The sequence below is a fragment of the Bos grunniens genome, chromosome 1 (assembly GCF_055505025.1).
Source record: "Bos grunniens cultivar Pamir isolate PY7600 chromosome 1, Bosgru_T2T1.0, whole genome shotgun sequence".
Classification (NCBI taxonomy): domain Eukaryota; kingdom Metazoa; phylum Chordata; class Mammalia; order Artiodactyla; family Bovidae; genus Bos; species Bos grunniens.
This window is the reverse complement of record NC_141165.1, coordinates 122,509,626-122,527,039: the sequence shown is the minus strand read 5'-3', so window position 1 is coordinate 122,527,039 and position 17,414 is coordinate 122,509,626. Positions and strand designations below refer to the sequence as shown.

Here is a 17,414-nt window from a genome sequence, read left to right as displayed (position 1 = left end):
TTGACAAGATCTCTAGCTTTTCCCTTCTGTTGTTTTCCTTATTTCTTTGCATTGTTCATTGAAGAAGGTCTCTTGTCTTTCCTTGCTCTTCTCTGGAACTCTGCATTCAGGTGGGTAGACCTTTCCCTTTCTGCCACCATTGCACATATGCACCACATCTTCTTTATCCATTCATCTGCTGATGGCCATTCTAGGGGGGTTACATGTCCTGGCTATTGTAAATAGTGCTCCTATGAACATTAAGGTACATGTGTTTTTTGATTATGGTTTCCTCAGGGTATATGCCCAGTACTAGGGTTGCTGGGTCATGTGGTAGATTTATTCTTAGTTTTTTTTTTTTTTTTTTTTTTAAGGAATCTCCATACTGTTCTCCATAATGGCTATAACACTTTACATTCCCACCAACAGTGTAGGAAGGTTCCCTTTTCTCCACATCCTCTCTAGCATTTATCACCTGTAGGTTTTTTGATGATGGCCATTGTGACTGGCATTAGATGCTGCTGCTGCTGCTGCGTCGCTTCAGTCGTGTCCGATTCTGTGCAACCCCATAGATGGCAGCCCACCAGGCTCCCCCGTCCCTGGGATTCTCCAGGCAAGAACACTGGAGTGGGTTGCCATTTCCATCCCCAATGCATGAAAGTAAAAAGTGAAGGTGAAGGCGTTCAGTTGTTTCCCACTCTTCGCTACCCCATGGACTGCAGCCCACCAGGCTCCTCCATCCATGGGGTTCTCCAGGCAACAGTACTGGAGTGGGGTGCCATTGCCTTCTCCAGGCATTAGATAATACCGCATTGTAATTTGGATGTGCATTTTTGTAATAATTAGTGATGTTGAACATCTTTACATTTATTCAACATTTGTATGTCCTCTTTTGAGAAATATCTGATTAGGTCTTATGCCCACTTTTGACTGGGCTGTTTGTTTTCCCAATACTGAGCTGTATGAGCTGCTTATATACTCTTGAGATTAATCCTTTGTCAGTTGTTTTATTTGCAATTGTTTTCTCCCATTCTAAGGCTTGTCTTTTAACCTTGTTTATTTTTTTCCTTTGCTATGCAAAAGCTTTTAAGTTTAATTAGGTCTCATTTGTATATTTTTGTTTTTATTTCCATTACTCTAGGAGGTGGGTCAAATTGGATCTTGCTGTGCTATATGCTCAAAGAGTGTACTGCCTATGTTTACCTTAGTGTTAAGCAACATATTCAGTGATGACATAAACATTTTCATTCAAGATATGTACCATAAATAAAAAAACTAGTATGTGTACATGTGCTTAAAATAATACCTGCCACATGGTAAGTGTTACCTAATTATAAATACGGAAGCAATATGTGACAGTTAGTTAGAATTTTAAAACCTATTATTTTACATTTAATTTATTTGGTACTTCATTTGAGAGATTGTGACTTTTGGGCAAAGCCACATTCAGCTCACTCTAACACTGAAGTTTTTCATTTTGTAAGAAATGAGAAAGAAACCTTGAGAAATGTTGCAACTGACCAGGTAGTGTACACCTATCCTACAAATGCATACACTAACTTTCTATTCCTGTTCATTCACAACTTTATTAAATGATCTAAAGCTGTAATTCCAATACAGAAAGTCTTACACTTGCCTTATAAGAACAACTTACTGTTGAGTATACCACTAGATGGCAGAAAAAGATCAGAAACATTCCATTAGATATTCAATACATTAAAATGTATAGTGCAATTACAATGCCTCTAGCAGCAACATGAATTTACCTAGAGATTATCATACTAAGTGAAGTAACTCAGATAGAGAAAGACAAATATTAAGTGATACCACTTATGTGTGGAATCTAAAAAACATACAAATGAACTTAGAAAACAGAAAAACTCACAGGCATAGTAAACAAACTTATGGTTACCAAAGGGAAGAAAAGGGGAATAGGGATAAATTAGAAGTTGGGATTAATAGATACACACTGCTATATATAACATAGATAAAACAAGGACTTTTGGTATAACACAGGTGACTATATTCACTATCTTGTAATAACCTATAATATAAAAGAATCTCAAACAGCACATATGTATGTATAATCAATTTAAAACACTCAATATAACAGCAAAAACATACAGTGCACTTAAAAATCTTACTGGAATCAACATAGATATATGTCATTTAATAAGGCTTTAATATCAACAAGTCTTAAAACTTTTATCAAATATATCATTTAATGTGGAAAACTGTATACTTTATTTGGTGTGTGTGATACACACACATACACATAGGTGATACATAATATATACGCTAGACTAGAGATCTCTTCAAGATAATTAGAGACACCAAGGGAACAGTTCACACAAAGATGGGATCAATCAAGGAGAGAAAGGCTATGGACCTAACAAAAGCAGAAGATATTAAGAAGAGATGGCAAGAATACACAGAAGAACTGTACAAAAAAGATCTTCATGACCCAGATGATGGTGTGATCACTCACCTAGAGCCAGACATCCTGGAATGTGAAGTCAAGTGGGCCTTAGGGAGCATCACTACGAAAAAAGCTAGTGGAGGTGACGGGATTCCAGTTGAACTATTTCAAATCCAAGTGCTAAACTCAATATGCCAGCAAATTTGAAACACTCAGCAGTGGCCACAAGACTGGAAAAGGTCATTTTTCATTTCAATCCCAAAAAAGGCAATGTCAAAGAATGCACAAACTACCACATGATTGCACTCATCTCACACGCTAGTAAAGTAATGCTCAAAATTCTCCGAGCCAGGCTTCAGCAATACGTGAACCGTGAACTTCCAGATATTCAAGCTGGTTTTAGAAAAGGCAGAGAAACCAGAGATCAAATTGCCAACATCCGCTGGATCATCGAAAAAGCAAGAGAGTTCCAGAAAACATGTATTTCTGCTTTATTGACTATGCCAAAGCCTTTGACTGTGTGGATCACAATAAACTGTGGGAAATTCTGAAAGAGATGAGAATACCAGACCACCTGACCTGCCTCTTCAGAAATCTGTTTGCAGGACAGGAAGCAACAGTTAGAATTGGACATGGAACAACAGACTGGTTCCAAATAGGGAAAGGAGTGTGTCAAGACTGTATATTGTCACCCTGCTTATTTAATGTATATGCAGAGTACATCATGAGAAACGCTAGGCTGGAGGAAGCACAAGCTGGAATCAAGATGCCGAGAGAAATATCAACAGCCTCAGATATGCAGATGATACCACCCTTACGGCAGAAAGTGAAGAAGAACTAAACAGCCTCTTGATGAAAGTGAAAGAGGAGAGTGAAAAAGTTGGCTTAAAGCCCAACATTGAGAAAACTAAGATCATGGCATCTGGTCACATCACTTCATGGCAAATAGATGGGGAAACAGTGGAAACAGTGGCTGACTTTATTTTTGGGGGGCTCCAAAATCACTTCTGATGATTTCATGATGACTGTAGCCATGAAATTAAAGATGCTTGCTCCTTGGAAGGAAGGTTATGACCAACCTAGACAACATATTAAAAAGCAGAGACATTACTTTGCCAACATAAGTCCATTTAGTCAAGGCTATGGTTTTTCTAGTAGTCATGTATGGATGTGAGAGTTGGACTATAAAGAAAGCTGAGCACCCAAGAATTTATGTTTTTGGATTGTGGTGTTGTAGAATATTATTGAGAATCCCTTGGACTGTAAGATCCAACCAGTACATCCTAAAGGAAATCAGTTCTGAGTGTTCATTAAAAGGACTGATGTTCAACCTGAAACTCCAATATTTTGGCCACCTGATGCAAAGAACTGACTCATCTGAAAAGACCTTGATGCTGGGAAAGATTGAAGGTGGAAAGAGAAAGGGCTGACAGAGGATAAGATGGTTGGATGGCATCTCTGACTCAATGGACTTGAGTTTGAGAAAACTCTGGGAATTGCTGATGGGCAGGGAGGCCTGGCGTGCTGCAGTCTATGGGGTCACAAAGAGTAGGGCATGACTGAGCCACTGAACTGAACTGAACTGAATATATATAACTATGTGTGTGTCTCTGTATGTGTACTAGTAAGCTGTATATCTTATATATGAAAAAGTACTAAGTATTGACTTCATAAAAGTTATGACCAAGAAATCAAATGCAAACCTACCTATAACATCTGACGTATACTCACATTTGCTCTTTTGCTTAAGTACTATAATAATGTGTTAAAAAACAGTATTTTAGGAGAAGTTTTCTCATCTAATGAGCGTGTTAGCAATGTGTGGACTGGGACAATATCTGAGCCATATTTAACTTCTGGACATTCTTATAATCATATGTTCATTTAATAAATACTTATGGATTGATTACCTTCTTATTATGTAACCAATGAAAAATGAAATTTTTATCATGACCCTTTCTGAAGTATGATGGTCCATATCCATTCATAATTTCCAAACACACATTTCCACTGATCTCAAAAGCTCTATTTTCTTAGTGTTTTGTATTTTAATACTACTTATCTTTTGACCCTTTAAGTATAATTTTGCATAAATGTCATTTAGTAAAGATAAACAATTCACCGTGTGACTTGAAACTGTGTAAGGATAATCATGAATGAAAACCCAAATGCATACTGAGGCCACTTGAGTAAGCTGACTTCAACCCTCAATTCTTTCTATCATTTTCAGAGCTTTTTTGGTTACCATTTTGACTTTCAGCCACTTCTACTGTTTGTTCTGAGGCTGAGAGATATTTTAGATTAAAAAAAAGATCATCTATAGATGATTTCAATAGACTCTGATTCCAGGCTTATTTGTAATTCTCAAAATCAAGATTGCTGGGAAAAATATTAATAACCTCAGACATATAGATGACACCACACTTATGGCAGAGAGTGAAGAGGAACTAAAGAGCCTCTTGATGAAGGTGAAAGAGAAAAGTAAAAGAGCTGGCTTAAAACTCAAAATTCAGAAAAATTAGATCATGGCATCAGTCCCATCACTTCCTGGAAAATATGGGGAAATAATGAAACAGTTCAGTACAGTACAGTCGCTCAGTCATCGCCGACTCTTTGTGATCCCATGAACCGCAGCACGCCAGGCCTCCCTGTCCAACATCAACTCCCAGAGTTTACCCAAACTCATGTCCATTGAGTTGGTGATGCCATCTAACCATCTCATGCTCTGTTGTCCCCTTCTACTCCTGCCTTCAATCTTTCCCAGCATCGGGGTCTTTTCAAATGAGTCAGCTCTTCGCATCAGGTGGCCAAAGTATTGGAGTTTCAGCTTCAACATCAGTCCTTCCAATGAACACCCAGGACTGATCTTTAGGATGGACTGGTTGGATCTCCTTGCTGTCCAAGGGACTCTCATGAGTCTTCTCCAACACCACAGTGCAAAAGTATTAGTTCTTCGGTGCTCAGCTTTTTTTATAGTCCAACTCTCACATCCATACATTACTTCTGGAAAAACCATAACCTTGCCTAGATGGACCTTTGTAGACAAAGTGATGTCTCTGCTTTTTAATATGCTGTCCAGGTTAGTCATAATTTTCTTTCCAAGGAGCAAGCATCTTTTAATTTCATGGCTGCAATCACCATCTGCAGTCATTTTGGAGCCCAAAAAAATAAAGTCAGCCAGCCACTGTTTCCAGTGTTTCCCCATCTATATGGCATGAAATGATGGGAGCAGATGCCATGATCTTAGTTTTTTTAATGTTGAGCTTTAAGCCAACTTCTGCACTCTCCTCTTTCACTTTCATCAAGAGTCTTTTTAGTCCCTCTTTATTTTCTGCCATAAGGGTGGTGTCATCTGCATATCTGAGGTTATTGATATTTCTCCCTGCAATCTTGATTCCAGCTCAGCGTTTCTCATGATGTAGTCTGCATATAAGTTACATAAACAGGGTGACAATATACAGCCTTGATGAACTCCTTTCCCTATTTGGAACCAGTCTGTTGTTCCATGTCCTATTCTAACTGTTGCTTCCTGACCTCCATACAGATTTCTGAAGAGGCAGGTGAGGGGGTCTGGTGTTCCCATCTCTTTCAGAATGTTCCATGGCTTATTGTGATCCACACAGTCAAAGGCGTTGGTATAGTCAATAATGCAGAAGTACATGTTTTTATGGAACTCTCTTGCTTTTTCGATGATCCAGTGGATGTTGGCAATTTGATCTCTGGTTCCTCTGACTTTTCTAAAACCAACTTGAACATCTGGAAGTTCATGGTCCACGGTATTGTTGAAGCCTGGCCTGGAGAATTTTGAGCATTACTTTACTAGCATGTGAGACGAGTGCAATTGTGTGGTAGTCTGAGCATTCTTTGGGATTGGAATGAAAACTGACCTTTTCCAGTCCTGTGGCCACTGCTGAGTTTTGCAAATTTGCTGGCATATTGAGTGCAGCACTGTCACAGCATCATCTTTCAGGATTTGGAATAGCTCAACTGGAATTCCATCACCTCCACTAGCTTTGTTCGTAGTGATACTTGCTAAGGCCCACTTGACTTCACATTCCAGAATGTCTGGCTCAAGGTGAGTGATCACACCATCTTGATTATCTGGGCCATGAAGATCTTTTCTGTATAGTTCTGTGTATTCTTGCCACCTCTTCTTAATATCTTCTGCTTCTGTTATGTCCATACCATTTCTGTCCTTTATTGAGTCCATCTTTACATGAAATGTTCCTTTGGTATCTCTAATTTTCTTGAAGAGATCTCTAGTCTTTCCTATTCTATTGTTTTCCTCTATTTTTTTTTTTCATTGATCACTGAGGAAGGCTTTTTTTATCTCTCCTTGCTATTGAAACAGTAACAGACTTTATTTTCTTGGGAGCCAAAATCACTGCAGATGATGACAGCAGTCATGAAATTAAAGGATGTTTGCCCCTTAGAAGAAAAGCTATGACCAACCTGGACAGCTTATTAAAAAGCAGAGACATTATTTGCCAACAAAGCTGTGTCTAGTCAAGGTTATGGTTTTTCCAATAGTAATGTATGGATGTGTGAGTTGGACTATAAAAAAAGCTGAGCACTGAAAAATCGATGCTTTTGAACTGTGGTATTTGAGAAGACTCTTAAAAGTCTCTTAGACTGCTAGGACATCAAACCAGTTAATCCTAAAGGAAATCAGTCCTGAATATACATTGGAAGGACTGATGTTGAAGCTGAAGCTCCAATACTTTGGCCATCTGATGCAAAGAACTGACTCATTGGAAAAGACCCTGATCCTGGAAAGGATTGAAGGCAGAAGGAGAAGCGGGTGACAGAGGATGAGATGGTTGGGTGGCATCACCTACTTAATGGAAATGAGTTTGAGCAATCTCTGGGTAATGATGATGGACAGGGAAGCCTGACATGCTGCGGTTCATGGGGTCACAAAGAGCTGGACCCGACTGAGAGACTGAACCACAATAGCACTCAGGCCTCCAAATGAAAAGCAAGATCCAAATTATTTATTTATGCCTGCCAAACTGCATATGATTACTTTTTTAGACAGTTAATTTGTTCAGCTCCCCTTAGGGACTGCATCCAGCCTGGTGGTATTCAATATTAAGTATACTTTCCCCAAATCTCTGTGACTTCTATCTTAGTAATCATAAGTGGAGTTCCAGCATCCAACAATTTCATTTCTCAGAATGCAAGTGTACATAACAATCCAGCAACTATGAATAACAACAGAAGTGGTGATGACAACAACTTTGCTAACATGAATTGATTTCCTAATATGCCAAACACTGACCTAGGACCTTGAAGGAATATAATAGCTTTAGCTAGATTTTGCTAAAATAACAGCCTCCAAAAAGCTTAAGAAAAGTTTGTCTCACTATGTCACCTGTAGGCTGAAATTGTCTGCAGTTCTCCTGCACAAATCATTTTCATTTGAGTTCAAGGCTAAAGAAGTGGCCCCTATCTCAGTCTCACTGAAGCAAGAAAAGCAGAAAACCTCACATTTTAATCGGGGCATATTTTCTTTCATTTAATAACCTTTGATATATAATCCATTTTTCTTAATATTTAGGATTTGCTCCCTTAATGTGTTTACATTGTTCTTATAATCATCCTAGGAAACTTAATCTCCACCACATATCAGTTTACCAACAGCTGGAAAAAATCCCCACTCACTCATCTCAAAGGAAGAGCTCTCAGTGAAGGAAAAAAATACAGACTAGTTAATCTTTCCGTAAATAATCTATCCACAATGTCTCTATATTGAAAAGAATAATTATAACCTTCTATGGATACATTTTATGTTTTTCTCGATAAAATGACTGTCAAGAAATTTAAAGAAAATAGAAAGGAAAGGAAAATTCACCAACTAGAAGATGCTAGTTTATATTGCTAATCCAATCCAATGTTAGTTGCTCAGTCATGTCTGACTCTTTGTGAACCCATAGACTATAGCCCACCAGGCTCCTCCATCCATGGGATTTTCCAGGCAAGAATACTGGAGTGGGTTGCCATTTACTTCTCTCAGGGATCTTTCCAACCCACGGATTGAACCAAGGTCTCCCACATTGCAGGCAGACTCTTTACTGTCCGAGCCACCAGGAAATCACCTAGTTTATATTACTATCCTGCTAAATTTTAAATATGCACCTTTAATTTGTTCTGCGCTTAAAGAAAAAACAACTATAAATTTACCATTTAAGAAGATTCCCTATTTGAAAAACTTCCTACTTTTTTTTAACATTTTTTTAATTTTTTTATTATTATTATGTTTTTACTTTATAATATTGTATTGTTTTTGCAATATATCAGCATGCATCAGCCATGGGTGTACACATAATTGATAGAACTACCAAGTTATAAAAATAATATTTCTAGCATTAAACTCATATTGTACCTATAAAGTTTTATTTGATGTTCTCTGAAATTTTGACATCCCATTACAATAAGAATGAAACTATAAGCAACGATTTACTAAGACTCTATTCAATATTTAAGAGAAAAATGTATTTTCCTTCACATTTTATATTTACCATTAAGATTGTTTTTTTTCCCTTGCAACACAAGCAAGAAATACACTGTGTATGGCCCAGGACATTCCCATTGTAACTCTTAATTGCTTGTCCCACGGTTGATGTCTCACTTATTCTCATATTACATGCGAGGAACTAAACAACAAGAATATGTGGCAAGTATGAACATTTTATGTTTCTTTATTACATTTTGTATATTCATTGACATTTTGCATCTCTCAACTATCCAGGAAATTTTTAGTCCCATTGAAGATTTAAAATGAAAGTCGCTCAGTCATGTCTGACTCTTTTTGACCCCATGGACTATGGGGTCCATGGAATTCTCAAGGCCAGAATATTGGAGTGGGTAGCTGTTCCCTTCTCCAGGGGATCTTCCCAACTCAGGAATCTAACCCAGGTTTCCTGCATTGCAGGCGGATTCTTTACCAGCTGAGCCACCAGGGAAACCCATTGAAGACTTAAGGTAGTTGTAATGCTCACCAAATGATATTGTCTGCTTTTTAAAATATACACACAAACACATACACACAGAGTACTGAAATGAGTTAATTATTTAATTCTATTTCGAGAATTTATCAATCTAGGAATTGCTCAACTCATGAAATATTATCAATCTGCTTACAATTCTTCCAGATGCTAGACAGAGGATAAAGACATTAGAGGCCAGCATCCTCATCCACAAGGAGCTTAGAGTTCAACCACCTATGTAATATCCCAACAGAGGAAAGTTATTTTTCCCTCTTTCTCTTATTTCCTGCCAAGTTTTCCTCAGCTGTTGAGCATTTCTATGGCTTCTGTCCAAGGAGACTTGACTACATACTCATTGCAAAGTATTTTCTAAAGATCAGTATATGCCCCTCTGAGAACAGTCCTTGGACACATTGGTCAATAGTTTCTTGACTCTCTTCCCTTTCAGAGAAGAACACTCAAGGCAACACATGAAAAAGATTGACAACCACAAGCTGAGCATCTCTTACACATGAAGTAATGATGTCTGGCTATTATCAGATTATGATAATAGCCTTGAAAGACTAACCTTCTAGAAGCTTTCTAGTCCTTGTATTAATTCTTCTGATATTGGACATAAAGGTAAATGGAGAGGCCTGAAAATTTTTTAGTATGAAATATTAGGACAATTCTTCAGTCTTTTTCAAGGGCAATCCTGGATACTGGGAAGAGCAATCCTTTGTTATGAGGGGTTGGCTGATGCATTACAGAATGTTAGCATCCCTATTCTCAAGCAGTAAATGCCAGTAGTTCCTCCTATCAGTGATTGCTAGCACTAAAACATTCCAACTCTTCTGCCAAAACTTCCAGGGGGAGAGAGAAGCACTACAGGCCCCAATCCTTACTATTACGCTAGGATGATTTTTTCCACTAACATTAAAATGTGATATTGTATACATTATAAATCCCACATTTAAAACATACACACAAAATTAAGCAGAAGTCAGTTTCAAGAAATACAAAAGTTCTAAATAATACTGTTATGAAGCTCAAACAAAACCTTCAGTATTGCTCATTCATTAACAAACCTGGGTGATCTTGAGAGAAAGAGAATCATATCCTTTGTAGAGATACAAAGAATCTTAAAGATAAGTATCATCCATTCTCTTCATTTTACTAAAGAAGTGTCTAAGATAAGTTAAACAGTAGTGGATGTGGTCACACTTGCATTCTGGACTTCTCAATAAAGGTATTCAAAATCACGCTGACTTTAATAAAATGATGGAAACGTTTCTCAGAAGTGAGAAGTTGAAGAGAGATGTACCTCCAAATGTTCTTTACTCAATTACCCAAGGTAATCTCTCAAATTGGAACTATTTTAGTGTCTCATACAATTCTCAGTCTACAGCATTCTGGTAGAAAAAAAATTTTTTTTCAGAGAAAAAGAATTGATTGTCCCCTCTTCCATTCTAATTGGAATAAATGATGCCCAAGCAGAATTTTTACACCTAAGCTTTATTCTCAGTGATTAATGCAATCAAAACTTCTGACACCATCTCCTGATTGTGATGTTCTAAACTGCTGCAAATATTCCCTTAAATATTTTATTTCTAAAGACCCACTAATATCAATTAAAGTAATAAATTCCTTTAAACACATTTGAACATAATATAATAGCTATTATGCAATGTAATCAGACTTCATGAAGTAATAACTCTAGATTGGAGCCCATGGAACATAACATATGTGTCTCACAGGTTTGTTTTTAAGTCTTACCTGTAAGAGAAGGCCATCTGGGATGGAAAAGAGATCTTTTGTGAAACTTGAAGATTTCTTGAAACACTATGTTCTTTCTCTTTCTCTTGAAGTCACCATTCTGTCACAGTGAGAAGAAAATTAACTGGGCCCAAATTTATTCTCCACACAGCCTGTTTATACTATCCTAATGTTTACTCTTTTTCTGCTGCTGCTGCTACTGCTGCTAAGTCACTTCAGTCGTGTCCGACTCTGCGCGACCCCATAGACGGCAGCCCACCAGGCTCCGCCATCCCTGGGATTCTCCAGGCAAGAACAGTGGAGTGGGTTGCCATTTCCTTCTCCAATGCATGAAAATGAAAAGTGAAAGGGAAGTCCCTCAGTCGTTTCCGACCCTCAGCGACCCCATGGACTGCAGCCCACCAGGCTCCTCCATCCATGAGATTTTCCAGGCAAGAGTACTGGAGTGGGGTGCCATTGCCTTCTCCGCAATATCAAATTGATTATTGAGTGAGTCTTTCTACAATCTTCCAAGGAATCAAAGTTAAACTGTCTATACTGGAATCATGTTTTTTCATTGTTTATTAAACAGAGAAGATGCATATGCTGTTTTTCTATGTTTTATAAATTATGCCTTTTATATTCAGAATTATAATGAATCTAAATCCTGGCTCTAGGAATCCTTACATCTACTCTTTCTATTTTTGCCTACACTCCCTTTCTATTGACTCCTACTCCTTTTCTCTAAAATTGTATTTGAAAATTAATCAGATGACTTGCTCTCAGAGTCCCTCACTTGTAAAAGCACAATTTATTTGTCAGATCTCATGTGAAAGGGAAAAATGAGAGTTTGGTAGGGAATCTCACCTATTGGTAATACATTCCAAGTTTTCTTACTCCTGTTGCTTTTTCTCTTTCCTAGCATTAATTCACATTTACCCTCATTCCATCCTCCATCTTCAGTCTCTTGAGATGAATGTGGGCCCTAATAATAGACTGACATCTGGAGAAGCCAGAAGACAGATATCAGATTGTCATTCTGCACATAAGCTTGAGTTAACCAAGGGTGGAAATCTTTCCAAATATGTCTGAAAGTATGAAAAAAAATATGGCTCTTTCATGCTTGAATGACTGAAAGATAGCCAAACTACTTCTATCAACTTAAAAAAAGTCAGACTAAGAATAGCATGATAAATTTTGATTCAAAATTAATTCATTCAGAAGGTTATAGAGCACTTGAAATCAGGGAATTTACATAGCAGATGGCTCTTAAACATTTGGAGTATCATTGCAAGAAATGTGAAACTGATAAGGAAACACATGAGAAAGCAAAGATATATCCAGTTAATTATAAATTATGTTCAGATAACTGGATATATGTACATAAATTTCTCTTATCTCTTTGTAGCTGCATAAGACTCTCATTCCTCCAAAACAACATTTCAAAATGTCATCTGTACAAATGTCCTTCCCAAGTCCCTCCTTGGTATAGCTTTCCCAGTGCGTTTCTTAAGTGACAAAAATGAAAACCTTTTAAGTCCCTTCATAAATTTTTTAAAAAATGCCTTTTCTCTTGTCTCATTTTGATTTATTTTGAGGAAGAGGGGACATTCTACACTTAATGTCTCAGTAGACATTTTCACATTTTCATGTCCAGTTACCACTCTGGAAGATGAAAGGGTTTCTGTTTGTGCCAATAATTCAAATTTTCAGAAGATTACAAAATCAGTATGGTATAACTTCTCAAAGAAATAATATATTTTTTTCTGACACGCTGTATGAATGTATAAAAATACTGGTATTTCCATTGATTGTAGAAATAGGTTTTGAATTGTGACTTGTTATCTATTCTTTTGGGATTCCCAGGTGACACAGTGATAAAGAATCCACCTACCAATGCAGGAGGTACAAGAGATGCAGGTTCACCCCTGGGTTGGGGAGATCCCCTGGAGTAAGGTAATAGTAACCCTCTCCAGTATGCTTGCCTGGAAAATTCCAGGACAGAGGAGCCCGGGGGGTTACAGTCCATGAGGTCACAAAAGAGTTGGACATGACTGAGCGACTGAACACACAGGTACACAGACACAACTGTTTCTTCAGATGTTATGTCCATATATGCTGAAATCATATGCAAAGTGAGCTGAGGAAAGTAAAACAATTTAACACTGCAAATAGGCACCAAATAAATGGTTCTTGCTGAAAAAAGTAAGTGAATTTCCAGACTTGATACTTATGGAACATAAATGGGGTCTTTAACAACTAAAGCTGTATCATCATTCTTTCACCTCTTATTCCTTCTCAATACAAAATGGATTCGCATTGATAGCACAAACACATACCTGAAGTTCTAGTTTTATATCATGATACATTGTCCAAAATTTGTGATGAAATGATTTTTCACATAAAAAAATGAATGGGAAACATAGATACAAAGATTCAGTTTGCTTATGCTTCAGGTTTAACGACTGAAACGTGTGAGGACTCAAGAGCCTTATAAATATTGTCATCTCCACCTCATAAACGCCATCTCCTTGTCCTCTAAGAAAAATTATCCTAATGATCCTCATTGTTAACCAGCTAACTTATTGATGGTTAAAACATTAAAGTAATAAAATATTAGTGCTAAAGTTAGGAAAAGAACCCTATAATAGAGCTATTTCCTTTCCCTTTTTTTTTTTCTATTTAAGATATATTCAGCTTCATCTTTAAAAGGAAAACAGTTCAGCTGGCCTTCCCTTTGTCTGTGATTTCACTTTAATAAGTGAGTACTGTTACTTTCCAGAGAGATCTCACTTCTCAGAACAGCCCATGACTGGTATACACCTCAAGGTCTAAGATTTACAGTCACTTCTGGACTAAAATGTAATGAGCTATTTGTGAATGCAATCCTAATTAAAATGTATAACAATACATTATATTAAGATTATTCAAATATGAAATTGTAAATTGACTTTGTTTTTAGCTTTCCCATTTTAACTTCTATTTGGGGCACTGATATTTAGATTTCTTTTTCTCTTTTTTACTAATGAGGATGTCAACTGTAACTATTGATGAATGTACCATATAAATATGATGATCATGTTGTCTGAATTTCTCAACTTGTTTATATTCTTTAGAGCTACAACTATTGTTGAAAAACCACATACCTATTGCTAACTTAATGTTTGAAAGTGAAATCGCTCAGTCGTGTCCAACTCTCTGCAACCCCACGGACTGCAGCCTCTCAGGCTCCTCCGTCCATGGAATTTTCCAGGCAAGAGTGCTGGAGTGGGTTGCCATTTCCTTCTCCAGGGGATCTTCCTGACCCAGGAATCGAACTGGGTCTCCCGCATTGCGGGCAGACGCTTTACTGTCTAAGCCACCAGGGAAGCCACAACTTAATGTTGAGTACATATCAATTATAAATGACAGTGAACATACGTGTACATAACTCTTGCCATGCATTGTAGAGTATATCTTAAGGATAGATCCCAGAAGAAGAATTACTGAATTAAAGCATACTAATAATGTCCACAAAAGTTGTACCAATTTCTCTGCATCAGAGAGCTTCCCTGTAATATTCATCACAAGGTAGCGTCATGTCTTAAATATACTAATTTTGAAATGGATTCAGAAAATGGTAATACATTTTGTTTACAACATTTTTCAAAAAAAACCCTAAATCTTTATGTCACTTAAAAAGCGAACAAAAAATGACAACAAAACCCAGAAATAGTACTTAAATTTCTTTAAATAAAAATTTAAATAAAAGATTTCTTGAATTTATAATGTATAAGTAAACACTGAGCCACAGGTTAATAAAAGTTAATGCTTACACAGCTTAAAGAGGTATAGAATTATAATTTTGAAAAATAATTTTTTTAACCTGTGAATCAATTTCTGTCTGGTTATATTTGGTCATTTGTTTTATTTTTTCAAATTCCACATATAAGATAAAATATATACAGTGTTTGTCTTTGTCTAACCTACTTCACTAAGCATAATTTGTTCCAGGTCCATCCATGTTTTTTCAGATGGCAAAATATCATCCTGGATATGTAATATTCCATTATGGGCTTCTCAGGTGCCTCAAGAGTAAAGAATCCACCTGCTGATGCAGGAGATGTGGGTTCAATCCATGGTTGGGAAGATCCCTTGGAGGAGGAAATGGCAACCTGCTCCAGTATTCTTACCTCAAAAATCCCATGGATAAAGGAGCCTGGTAGTCTATAGTCCATGGGGTCACACAGAGTTGGATATGACAGAGCACAGCTGCACAGCACAATATTTACATAAATTCTAATATATGTATCTTCTTTATCCATTAATCTCCTAATGGACCCTTAAGTTGTTTTCATATTTTGACTATTGCAAATAATGCTGCTTTAAATATTGAAGTGCATATATCTTTTCAAATTTGTGTTTCTGTTTTCTTTAGATATTCACCAGAAACTAATACAGTATTGTGAGTCAACTGTACTTCAGTTGAAAAAAAAAAAATTGTGGTTTACTATTTGTTTGTATATTCAGTTTTAGGGGCTTCCCAGGTGGTGCAAGAGATAAAGAACTTGCTTGCCAATGCAGGAAACATAAGAGACGAGGGTTCAATCCCTGGGTTGGGAAGATCCCCTGGAGGAGGATATGGCAACCCACTATAGTAGCCTTGTCTGTAGAATCCCATGGACAGAGGAGCCTGGCAGGCTACATTCCATAGGGTCTCTAAGAGTTGGACACAATTGAAGTGACTTAGCACACATTCAAATAAAACTTACTGAGTAATTTCTCTGCCTCTAAAAGTAAGACCTTATATGCAATGGCATCTACAGTTTATATCAAAGGAATCTGTATGTCTCTAAGAGTAAATTTAAAAAATGGTAAACTTACTTAAATGAAACAGCATCTGCATCTATGCATACATTCAAGCTATAAAATTTGCAAAATGTTAGAACTTAAAGGAACTAATTAATCCTTGTTATCTCTTAATTTATTATTATAAAAAAGAAAAGTGGAACCTTGGGACATGAAACAATACATGCAACCTTACGTTGCATATTGCATAAAGCTGGTTGAGAACTATGATGCCCTGACTTCCGATTTGACATCCTTTTGTTGCTGGGCTACTAACAGCGACAAGCCCCAGTTTTCCTGTGAGTAGATTATGGTATTTTGCTCTCATGAAGCATTATTTTATATGACATAGAAAAGGATGCCTATGTAACTTGACCTGAGAGCAATGGCTTTGCACGTATTCTTACATTGTGCTTGTTTCACCAATAGATGGCACACTTACCTCCTTATCATTTTATGATTTACCAGTCTTGTTACCTACCGAAGTAACAAGCCAATGGCACCCCACTCCAGTACTCTTGCCTGGAAAATTCCATGGACGGAGGAGCCTGGTGGGCTGCAGTCGATGGGGTCGCTAAGAGTTGGATACGACTGAGCGACTTCACTTACCTACAGAAAGGATCCTTTTAATAGGACTTTGCTGCTGCTGCTGCTAAGTCGCTTCAGTCGTGTCCGACCCTCAGCGACCCCAAGAACGTGCTATTCTTTTAAAATAAGCTATGCCTTATAGACGGAGAAGGCAATAGCAACCCACTCCAGTACTCTTGTCTGGAAAATCCCATGGATGGAGAAGCCTGGTAGGCTGCAGTCCATGGGGTCGCTGAGGGTCGGACACGACTGAGCGACTTCACTTTCACTTTTCACTTTCATGCATTGGAGAAGGAAATGGCAACCCACTCCAGTGTTCTTGCCTGGAAAATCCCAGGGACGGCGGAGCCTGGTGTATCCCAGGGACGGGGGAGCCTGGTAGGCAGCCATCTATGGGGTCGCACAGAGTCGGACACGACTGAAGTGACTTAGCAGCATGCCTTATAGAAGAATTATTTAATTTTCTTCATGGTTCTTTTAAAAAAAATCAATCACCTGTCAAGGATTATAGCAGTATACCATAAGTCAAATAAATATTTCCTTCTGAAAATGCTCTACTCATCTTTCATATCCCATTAGAGACTGGATGCTATGTAAAGGCACATACAATCTAGTAGTGCATTTTAATTCTTCATAGTCTACTTTTGCGTATCACTTCTAATTTCACCTCTGGACATACCTTCATGCTATCCTGCTTTACATTTTTAGACCAAAGAATAAACCGTTAATTGACTAGAGTTTACCCATTTAAGTGTGTTCTAATCTTCTTTCTCAACTTTTCTGAAGTAACTAAAGCCACTCTATTGTATGGCTATTTCTTCTCCATTTAGGAGATTTTTTTTTTTTTATTCTAGACTGAAATTAATATAATTTTTAAA

General features: G+C 37.4%; 1 long non-coding RNA gene across 2 annotated transcripts in view; it reads right to left on the bottom strand.

Annotated features, from left to right (window-relative positions):
- Window positions 1-17,414, bottom strand: part of LOC147380189 (uncharacterized) — a 144,430-nt gene that overhangs the window by 87,223 nt on the left and 39,793 nt on the right. For both annotated transcript variants that reach the window (XR_015134932.1, XR_015134931.1), the window contains exon 2: window positions 11,143-11,242. This is a non-coding gene — a long non-coding RNA (uncharacterized LOC147380189). The remainder of the gene's footprint in view (window positions 1-11,142; window positions 11,243-17,414) is intronic.